Here is an 11424-nt window from a genome sequence, read left to right as displayed (position 1 = left end):
GGTTGGTGTAGGGTCCGAGAGGAAAGGGGGGAATCTGACCTGCTGCGTTCTATCGGAGAGGAAGGAGCTGACCCAGTTGAGGACCTTGTTCTGGATCCCTGCGTCGTGAAGTCTGCATATTAGGGTGCGGTGGGAGACTGTGACCAATGCCGCTGAGAGGTTGAGGAAGATGAGGCCTACTGTTTATCCTTTGTCCAGTAGGATGCTGATTTAATCTGTTGTGGCAAGGATGGCAGTTTCTGTGCTGTGGTTTTTCCTGAAGCCAGATTTGGAGGAGTTGAGGATGTTGTGCTCATCGATAAATGTGGCGAGTTGGCAGTTGATGGCTTTCTCAATAACTTTCAGAGGGAATGGGAGCAGGGAGATGGGTCTGTAGTTTTAGAGGTCGGTGATGTCTGCCGAGGGGTTCTTCAAGAGGGGGTTTACTTCAGCGTGTTTCCAGATGTGGGGGAACATGGCGGTTGCCAGGGAGCAGTTGATGGTGTGGCGGAGCATGGGTGCGATGGTGTCAGCGACTCTGTTGAAGATGCGGTGAGGGCAGGAGTCTGTGGGTGCCCCGGAGTGGATTTCGTTCATCGTCTTAAGTGTGTCTTCAGTGGTGAGGGCTGTCAATCGTTGGCTTCAGGGTGTCGGGGTGGTTGGTGGGGGTTGCGTGTGATGTTTGTCTTTGTTGACGTTGTTGCAGATGTTCTTGACTTTGTGGTGAAAGAAGGTGCTGAGTTTGTCGCAGAGGCCTTGTGATGGAGGGATCTCAGTCGACTTGCTGGTAGGTTAGGCGAACTCCTTGATGATGTTGAAGAGTTCTTTGCTGTTGTGTGCGTGTGTGGAGATTTTGTCTTCAATCGCTTTTTTCCTCGTTTTTCTGATGAGTTAGTGGTGGGGGTTGTTAGTGGATCTGAAGTTGTTGTGAGAATCTGTGGATTTGGTGTTCCTCCAGGACTTTTCGAGGCGGCAGCAGGTGCACCTGGACTCTCGAAGTTCGGTGGTGAACCATCTGGCTTTCTTGGCATGGGTGTTGTTGTTTTTCTTGAGGAGGGCTACGGTGTTGGCGCTGTAGGAGATCCACCTGTATAGGGTTCGGGCTGCTGTGTTGGGGTCGTTGTTTTCTGCGATGGTTGGAGTGGAGTTGCTGAGTGAGGTGGTGAGCTGGTCGCCTGTGCTGATGTCTGTGGATGGTGGGTGTTCTGAAGGTGAAGTGGACGCATAGGTGGTCAGCCCATGTGAGTTCGGTGGTGTGGCTGAAGGTGATGGAATTTTCTGTTGTGAAGAGGGGGTCGATGGTGTGTCCTGCTGAGTGCATGGGTTTGGTCAAGATTTGGCGGAGTCCAATGTTGTGGAGGGTGTCCAGGAGGGACGTGGTGTTGGGTTCCAGTTGGTTGTCGTTGTGGAAGTTGAGGTCTCCCAGCAGGGTGTAGTTGGTGGATGCGATGACAAGATGTCCGTGATGGAGTTGGTGAACGGTCCACGGGGTCCGGGAAGTCAGTAGATGACGGTTCCTTGGTTGGTGGTGGTAGGGCTGGTCTGTATTTTGAATTGTAGATGTTCCATCAAGTCTGTGGGCTCGTCGGGGAGTATGCTCAGGCAGAGGGTGGATTTGTGGATGATAACGATTCCTCCTCCCGGGCGGGCGGGGCGGTCCTTTCTGGAGATCTTGTATCCTTGGGGAATGGCGATGTTGATATCCAGTTCCGAGGTGGTGTTGGTCCAGGTTTCGGTGAAGAACGCTATGTCCGGGGTGGTGCTGTTGAGGAGGTCCCAGATTTCAGTGGCATGTTTGTGGAGGAATCGGACATTGAGGAGGATGCATTGCATGGTCTTCGGTTTGGGTGTGTTCTTACGGTCGGGTTGTGCTGGGTTCATGTTCCTGGTGGTGCTGTAGGTTTGTCGGCAGAGGTGACAGCTGAAGGGTCCATGGGTGTTGGATGGTGAAGCTTGCTTGCAGTTGTTGTTGCGGCATGGGTTGAGTTTGTGGAGTGCTGCTGGGTCGTATCATTGGCGGGCGGAGGTCCAGGGTCCCTGGCACTGTCGGGTCGCGGACGAGTGCAGACGGGCTTGCCTTTGGCGCGGCCGCATAGCGGCCATCATTAAGTAGGGGTCGGGGAGGGCTGGACAGCTGGGAGATGGAAATGGGGAGGGGGATTGGTCGCACTGGTCGTGCTGGGGGGAGGGTCCACGGTGGCAGCAGCAGCAGGGGAAAACAGACGAGAAAGGAGGAGAGTGGGAGAAAGGTGAAAAAGAGAAGACAAGCAGAGCACAGGAGAGTGCAGAAAACAGAAACGAAGCAGGAATATAGATTAGGCAAAGATGGTTAACAGCAAGTGAAAAAAAGAGTAAAACAAGTGGAAAGAGGGAGAAAGGTGAAAAAGAGAAGACCGGCAAAGCACAGGAAAGTGCAGAAAACAGAAAGGAAGCAGGAATATAGATTTGGCAAAGATGATGAAAAACTAGTGACCAACGAGTAAAACGAGTGGAAAACGGAGCGGAAAGTGGGAGACAGGGGTCCACTGAACCACCAGGGATGAAGCGCAGGTGAACCTGCAGGTGGAGGAGGGCCTCGAACACTCACACTGTAGAGTGCAGGGGCTGGGGGAGGCCTCATTCAATGGTGGAGCTGCGAGGGTGGGAGAGCAATTTCCTTGACAAGAGTCAGTGATCTTGCTCGCCTGTCCCCGCAGCAGCTGCCATAAAGTAGGGGATTGGTCGCGCTGGTCGTGCTGGGGGGAGGGATCGCGGGGGTATCAGAAGTGGGGAAAACAGGCAAGAAAGGAGGAGAGTGGGAGAAAGGTGAAAAAGAGAAGACGAGCAGAGCACAGGAGAGTGCAGGAAACAGAAAAGAAGCAGGAATATAGATTAAGCAAAGTGCATTAAAATGTTGCATGTATCCATTTTTGAAGATTGGTAGGAAACCAAGCTTCTCAAGAGTAAACAGATGCTGGTTACTTTCGTGGTCTGCAGTTGTGCCTTGGTTTGTAAATACTAGTGTGTCTTTGAATGCATTAGGTGTCTAGTCAGCAAAAAAATAAGTTGTATGATTGTGATATCAAACCATAACATCAAACACATTAAAAAAACACACACACACACACCTATGACCATAGTCATTTGATAGGTAGTAGGTGATAGGAGCCAGGTGTCTGTAGCCACACTGGTCTCTGGTTATGTTTTGTACGAGCAGATTCCTTGGAGCTGTTAATTGATAACAGCTTGTGACATCAGGGAGATAGACGCATGAAGTGCTATATCAAAAACTGGCTGAGCATTCTGTGCCTTTTTCGTCCCTCAACTGGTATGACTGGGTACAAGACTCTGACAGTCTGGGGCATATTTCATTGCTCCTGGTAATTACTCAGCCCACCTCCCTCACCCAAACCATGTCCATCTTGTCACTGTGCCTGCTCCTTACATACCACCTGAATTTACCAAAAAAGTGCAGGTCTTTCCTACAAAAGTAGTCTGAATCCTATCAACAAACATGGCCACAGAATTGAAAACACCTGCATTCATCCTCCTATCCATCCTACATAAAATAATTAAACTAGTTGCCTCCGCATGTGTTCAAGTTGCATACAGTTGAAGGTTCTAAAAACATATACATGGCACAACTTGGAAAAGTGTGAAACCACAGCTTTCAACCCAGAGCCTTTAGTTTGTAAAGCTGCTTGATAGGAAATATCCGTGAGGAAGCAGCACATTGTATTTTCATTTCATGAGAGAGATCTTTACTCACATAATTGCACAACTACTAAAATTAAATCATAGCCAAGTATATCTTCAGTTTGAAGAGGTCAGACTGCAAAAGCACGTTCTAGTGAAATTAAAAATTACTTGTGTCACATGCATTCGTCGCGTCATCTTTTTTGCTGCTATTGCTTCATCCCTTCATATTTTATAATATATTCACTGCACACGTTGATGCTCGAATTTTATCACAAATATTTTTTAAATACCGGCCCGCATGATTCAAAGTAAGGAAAGTATGATGTGCTCTGTTCCATTCATGTTGCAACACCTGATTACTCTATTTTGTGATGCCCCATGAGCACATTGCTACCTCCACCCCTGCTGCAAATTTATTACACTTCAATACAGCTCTGGCACTTAGCAGCTCGTGCTATTTTCATTGGGGCCATGCTTACAAGGCCTGCTACCACTGCTGGGAGATGAGAGAATGCAACGCTATGAGTGACTCTTTCACACCAGAACATGAAGCCATTTAGACGAGGTAAACATATAAATATCAAAAAGTACATCCATTTGAGCATTGAGAAGCTAAGATGTCACAGAAATAAAGTGGGCTTACGACAGGCAGCTAAAAATTGAGCTGAGCAGAGTCAGCCTGCATGTCTTCATAGTCGCATTCCAAAGTGTGTGTGGGTTTTTTTTCACAGCAGGTATTATCGAACGTTTATAAATGTGCGCGCCAACTTTTCAATGAGGATGAAGTGACATCTGTAAATGGACGCTCGTGGCAGCGCCCGACAAGTAGGTAGATAGACATTAATGCATAGTGTACATGAGTACTCACACATGTTTTACATATTTAAATGCTTGACTGCACAGTTCTTAGAGCTATAGGCAGCTCAGAACAATTGAAGCCTTCATGTAATATATTTAGAGCAGTGGTAGCCAGGCTTCACCCACACTGCCCCGTGGATCCTGTTTGCCGCCAGCATTCAGTCCAGTCAAAGGCTGTGAGGCCCTAACATGAAAAACACGGACCTCAGCTGTCACCTGTGCTCGAGTCTTGCTGCCTGGACTTACTGTGCAGGCGTCTCTTGCAATGGTGGCCGGCACAGAGCCACTAACATGGGTTCAGTCCACTGCTCCATCTCTGCAGTTGCCTGTTTCCCAATTGCTTCAAACATCGAGCAGCAGCTTTCAGTGCTGCGTGTTCTCATTAAATAACACTCATAATTCAAATGGAAACCATAGAGCCTTTTTCTGTGTATGGGAGGTTAGACTCAATTCAGCAGGGTGACGGAGGCAGTCATGCTGAAACTGACTGCAAGCTTCGTCAGCCGGCCTGTGCCTTCTGAAAGAACCGTAAAACACACAAGATGGACGGAATGTTGCACAATGGCAAAACATCCACCCCCAGTCACAGATCTGGGTTTAATCCGTCATTATTTTGCTCACCAAGCCAACTGTTGTTTTTGCATTTGTCACCCCGAGTGGGATGGGTATGCTCAGACGTGAGTCCCATGCTCTCCACACTACTGGAGTCAAGCTATCCTGGCTGAAGACGGCTGATAGCCAGAAACCAGTCCTAGGATGCTTGATTCCGGTCCAGGAAAGACATGGCTTGGCAGTTCGGGCTGGACTGTTCCCATGAGGCACAGGGTCAAGGCTGATTTGCATATGGCCATGTCTGAACTGGGGTGGTGTGGTGTACAAAAAAACGATGGATTTAGGCCCAGATCTCTGTACTGGGGTGAATGTATGACATTGTTCTGCATTCTGTCCATCAACTGTTGTTTTTGCATTTGTCACCCCGAGTGGGATGGTCTAGGAAGGTGGATACCTGACTATGGTTACCCCAGATTTTTTGCCTTGTGTTTAGCTGGTTTTCGACTTGGTTGGTCTGGGATCCTGATAATCAGGACCCCAGGCTATCTGCTCTCTCTGTAAAATGGACTCCATGTACCTTAGGTACATCTCCAATTGGGAATTGGGTCACCTTATGAGCCCCTGTACAGTGTACTATAGGTTCCCAGGGCATAGGTGCATCCAAGGCGTACCAGGGGCTGCAGCATATATTATGCCACCCCTGGCTGGCCACTCAAACTGACACAACTGGCTGATCACTCAGCTCGGGCAAGGTCATGTAATCACCCCTTGCTTAGGTATAGTATTCCTATATCTACCCTTATATATAGACACACAGTAACCTATAAGTCACTTCTATGGCAGGCCTTAACAATCCTGGAGGCAGAGTGCTTAGTTATGTGTGAGATGGTGCTCTAGCATGAGATGAGCCTGTCTGCAGCTTGCGGAACCAAGTACTTATAGCTGTTCTATGATATCGCCATACCATATACTCTTAAGTGCAGTACAATCCTCGCGGTTGAATGCTAACTTTGGTTTGGCTTTATCTAAACATGTCGTGTAAGGTGTCATAAGCTTTGGAATACTACCCCCTCGCCAATTCTGGCAACGGGGGTAGCATTCCACCCTTCTAGAGGGAGAAGGCATGTTAGTGCTGACTATCCCGGTTAAAGTTAACCAGAGCCCCAGCGTCACAAAATGGACGCTGCTGCCACAGACACAAGTCTGACCTCCTGCTGCTGGGAGTCCTTCCAGTCACGGAGGTTTGGACAATAGATTTCCTGTCTGGAGAGGTGCGAGCACCACCCCAGACAGGACCTTGTGTATTGGGACAGGGAGGGCTGAATAGAATGAGACACTGCCTGGGGCACACTAGGTGCTCCATGCATAGTCTAGTTCAAACCGGTGCTGGGGCACTCCAGCTCCAGCTCTGGCGCGAAACTGGACAAAGGAAAGAGGGTGTAACACCCCCCTTCCTGGTCCCACCCATAGGAGGGACCTAGACAGTAATCCAACCCCCTTTAGTTGTATAAAGTTAGGAGCTGAGTCCTGAGACTTTAGATTAATCCTGGAATCGACTTGAAACGAAACTCTGGACCCTTTGACATTCACCTGAGCTGATGACTGAAGAATCTCCCTTGTGGCCAAGGAGTGACCACCCTGGGCAACCAGGCACCATCCAGCAACTCAACGGCTTGCTTTGTCCCTGTTCCCGCCGAACCCGAGCACAGAGCCTGACACGACCTCGACTCCCAGACCTCTCTGACCCCACTGCACGACTCCAGCACAGCTGAGCCCCGTGGAAGGCGTTGTAACCCGTGGAACCAGCAACTTGGAAAGTCTTCAACTTGCTAACAACGCAGCTCCTGAGGCATCCTCGAAGCTGTGCCCTGGGGACCGAGACACCCCGACACCGAGCTCCACCTGCACCGAAGACCAGCCCTCCACGCTCCGCGAGATCTGCGTGGGGCCCTTCTGCTTGTGTTCTGCTCGACGCGTTGTCCCGGTTGCTGGCCAGTTGGTAGTTGCCCTGTGACGACCATCCTTTTGAAAATCCATCGCTGGTCTGGTTGCTCCAGACTGGCACTTGCTTCCCTGAAAAGGCTAAGTACCTCGTACCCTCCTGGTCTGCACCAGAAGCTCCTTGTGTATCCTGCGTGGGCTGCCTTTGCTTAGGCTTGTTGGCTCCGATCTTGAAGTCGACCCCTCCATCTGCGATAACCTTCGTGGGACAGCTCCTCTCCAGCACCTGGTCATCCTCTACGCCTCCTGGTCCGCGTAGCTGCAAAGACAAGCTTCATGACAGCACCTGATTGCTCCTCGACGATGTCTGGTTCCTTCCTGGTTCCACCCGGTCACTGGCTAGTGACCTAGACTCTGTCCTCTCTGCTTTCAGGTGTTCTTCCACTCCGATCCACCCTTGGATCCACCCGGACATCTTCCTCCTGGTCGCCTGCAGCATCTTCTTCCAAGGCTCCATAGGAATCAACGAGAAAACCCAACACACTTTGACACCTAAGCACCCGCAGCAAGTGGGTGAGATAATGCAAGTACTTCGGTGCTCCTGTAGGGATTGACTATCCTAGTGTCTGGTTTTGTTAGTTGTATCTTCCTAGTTAGACCGGAAGTGTCCTAAAACTCCATTTAATTACCTTTTAAGTTCCTATTGACTTTCTATTGACTCTCGTGTGTGTGTACTGACACTGCACGCACCGCCTGTGGGCCTCCTACTCCTAACCTAAGGGTCAGATAGTGTAACCCCAGCGATTCCCTGGGTCATAGGCCTTCTCCTTTCACAAAGTCATGGTTCTTATACCACTTGCTTTGTATATGGTTTTACGCGCCCCTAGGGCCAAACTGTAAATTGTGCTATTTAAAGTATTTCTAAGAGTAACTTGTTATGTGCTTTTGCCTCTGACAAAATAGGTCGCGGCACTTGAGATTAGTGCCCTCTCTCCATCATATTGCTGATTATTGATTTAACATCCTTCAATTTCCCAAACTGTATGAAAACATGATTGAGGATTCACCCAATGCATTTCGGACTATTGAAGTCCTTCGTCAGGGGTAATCTGAAAACAATATAGAAAAAATATATGTAGGATCTTGTGAAGTGTCTAATAGCACAAACATATTTCAGGCTAACAAATGCAGTGATAAACATTGTGCTGTATGATGTTACAAATTAATGTAAGTTTAAGCAAGAAATTATTTCCTGTGAAAAAAACATGGAATAAATCATGATGGATATCATTTTCTCTTGAAGTTTGAACTCAATTCTTCAGGACGCTTTCTCGTCCAAATTGGTTGTGCTCGGAGAGAGGGCACGCAACCTATTTTGTGATTACCACACCTTGTCGGGGAGTGATATCTCTGGTGCACACCACATCCCAATCCACATCCACAACTGCGGTGTGCGTAGCCTCAACCGTTTTTGCATTTGTTTACCCTGACTGGGTTACTGCACCCCCATTTTTGAAATATGGCTTATGATGATATTACAGCACTCACTGACTTAAAAGCTGATACCTTTGCATTCACTACTGATGACATCGATAAAATATATGCTCTGATCCATGAAGTGTCTGCACATCCCACCTTAACAAGAAGCAAGGAGAGCTGTATTAAGCAGCTCTTATATTTGACAAAAAAAGAAATCAGTCAAAGGCTTCATGCCAGTACCTTGATATGCTATCATCGAGCGCAACGAATCCCAAGGGGTCTACGGATCCCGCTGAAGCCACTACTATGCAAGAACAGCTCCAAATTCGTGGAAAGATGGTACGCCATCTTAAATAAATGCTCGCTGGATTTAATTCTTTTAATTGTGGACGAGCTTTCCAAAGCTCTAGAGGATTTGAACAGAGACATTGAACAATGTAAAAAGGATCTATCTGACATGTTAACCAAGGAGGAACTCACTAAGATCTTGGAGGACATAACTACACAACTGGATAAACATACGAGGGAGATCAACGAGCGTAAGATATGCAAATACCGAAGGGATACTATTGACTATAAATTAGGGGAGGTTTACTCCTGGGCTGAGATTTACGCCAAACGTCGTCAAAACAAACCGTTCAAATTCAATACTGAAACTGAGACATCTTCCTCCGAGGACGATACACGCACCAACACCAACAGAACTGGCTTCCAACAACCCTCTACGAGTAGGGAATCATCACTTACTGCATCCACTTCTTCTGCGGTTGCTTTTTTAGAGGAATGTTCAGAAGAAAGAGACGACCCCGGAGGAGCCAAAGGTAGAGACAAAGAAAAGGAAAAAGAGATAGAACGGGAAACCAGGAGCACGATAGCGAACAAGAAATTGAAGGAACTGAAGAAGAAATGAACCTCATAGTCAATATCTCATCACATACACTTACTGAACAAGAAATATCTGTTTTACAAAAAGGCACATCTTTTGTTCCCACCAGCCACACCAACAAACTTGAGTTGGAGATAAGTCTATTCAAATTCATGCGCAACTTACGACTCAGACATTACTTTGAAAACATTCTACCAGTGACAGAAAGCGATCAAGCAGATCAATTCAAAGGCTTGCGATGCAGGAGTACTTTTATTGCACCTATCAGACAGCCACAAATCTTTTGACATCTTTGAAAACCTCGTGAAGAACGACATTGCAGGTTTTAACTACCAACGCAACTCCAGGCACAACAACTTGACGAATAAAGAGTTTGCCATATTGAACAATTTGGTGAAAAACACCGAGATCACTTATCAATCCGCAGACAAGGGAGGTGCGCTGGTCCTTATGGACCCTGAGTTTTACAGAAGTCAAGTGAATGAACACCTTTCTGATTACAACACATATCAAGCCATCCAATTCAACCCGACTAAACAATTCACTGAAATTTTAGTCAACATCCTGTCTACAGCGTATGAGAATGGCACTATTAATCAGAAGACCGTCAGGTTTTTGACTCCGAAGAATCCCAGAATTCCCAGCCTGTATATGCTGCCCAAGATTCACAAAAGTTTGACACATCCTCCATTCAGGCCAATTGTCTCAACCCGTGGCAGCATCCATGAACCTACAGGTAAACTCATAGACAAGTATTTACAACCGTTTGTACAACAATCATGCACATACGTGAAGGATACCACTGATTTTCTACAACACATCAGTAACAACACCTTTGAAGAAGAAGATCCTATCTGGCTTTGCTCTATTGATGTCAAATCACTCTACACCAGCATACCCCATGATTTGGGCATGGAAGCCATTGAGAACATGCTTGCTATTACACTCTGACTTGGACACTAACTTACAAATCTTCATAATGCAACTCATCCATTTTACACTTTATCAAAGTTACTTCCAATGGGAGGGCCAGCACTATGTGCAGTTGTCCGGGACCTCTAGGGGCAACTGTGCCGCGCCGGTCTATGCTAATGCATTTATGAAGTATTTCGAGGAAAACAATATTCTTTTGGAAGACACATGCCAGGAAGTTCCTAAGGTATATTGACGACATCGTTGTGTATGGCAGGGAGACAGTGAATCTTTAAACAACGCTTTATTACAATTGAACACCATTAATGATCGCATTCAATTTACCTATGAGTTCAGTCGAGATTCCATCACCTTTTTGGATGTTAAAAACACCCGTGTCAAAAATCATCTTGAAACTGACTTCTACAGGAAATGTACTGATAAGAACAACACTTTGCATTACAAATCTTTTCACCAGACAGCTCTGAAAAACCATTTGCCGTTTTCTCAATTGCTTCGGGTTAAACGGATTGTATCGGACACCACCAAGTTTGAACCACAAACTACAACCATGATCAGACGATTTGAACATAGGGGTTATCCTCAAAATATTCTTAAAACCGCCAAGGAACGTTGTGACAAACTGAGTCGTCAAGAGACACTGACCTGCAGAAACAGGGAGACTAGCAGAAGACCGGTGGTCGTATCGAAATATTCATTCAACTCGAAAGCATACAAAATATCTATACTTAAACATTGGGCAATCATTGACACTGAACCTGATTTCAAGCATATCTTTCAAGGCCCACCTTTGTTTGCCTACAGCAGAGGCAAGAACCTCAAAGAAATCATCACTAAACCGCAACCAACAACTTCCATCATCTACAAGGGTAACCAACCATGCTTAAATTGCAAAAACTGCAATAATCTCATCAGAGGGCCAGTTATGAAACACCCAATGAAAGGTACTGATATCAAACTCAAACTCAATGCCACATGTGATACCGATAATGTTGTGTACATCAACAAATGCCCTTGTGGATTAATCTACACTGGCAAAAGATCACCCAAATTGAAGACACGGATTAATGAACACAAAAGCAACATCAGGACACGAAATCTCAAATCTTCTGTGGCAG

Source organism: Lissotriton helveticus, chromosome 1_1, assembly GCF_964261635.1.
Source record: "Lissotriton helveticus chromosome 1_1, aLisHel1.1, whole genome shotgun sequence".
NCBI classification, from domain to species: Eukaryota; Metazoa; Chordata; class Amphibia; order Caudata; family Salamandridae; genus Lissotriton; species Lissotriton helveticus.
Note: the sequence above shows the minus strand (reverse complement) of the source record.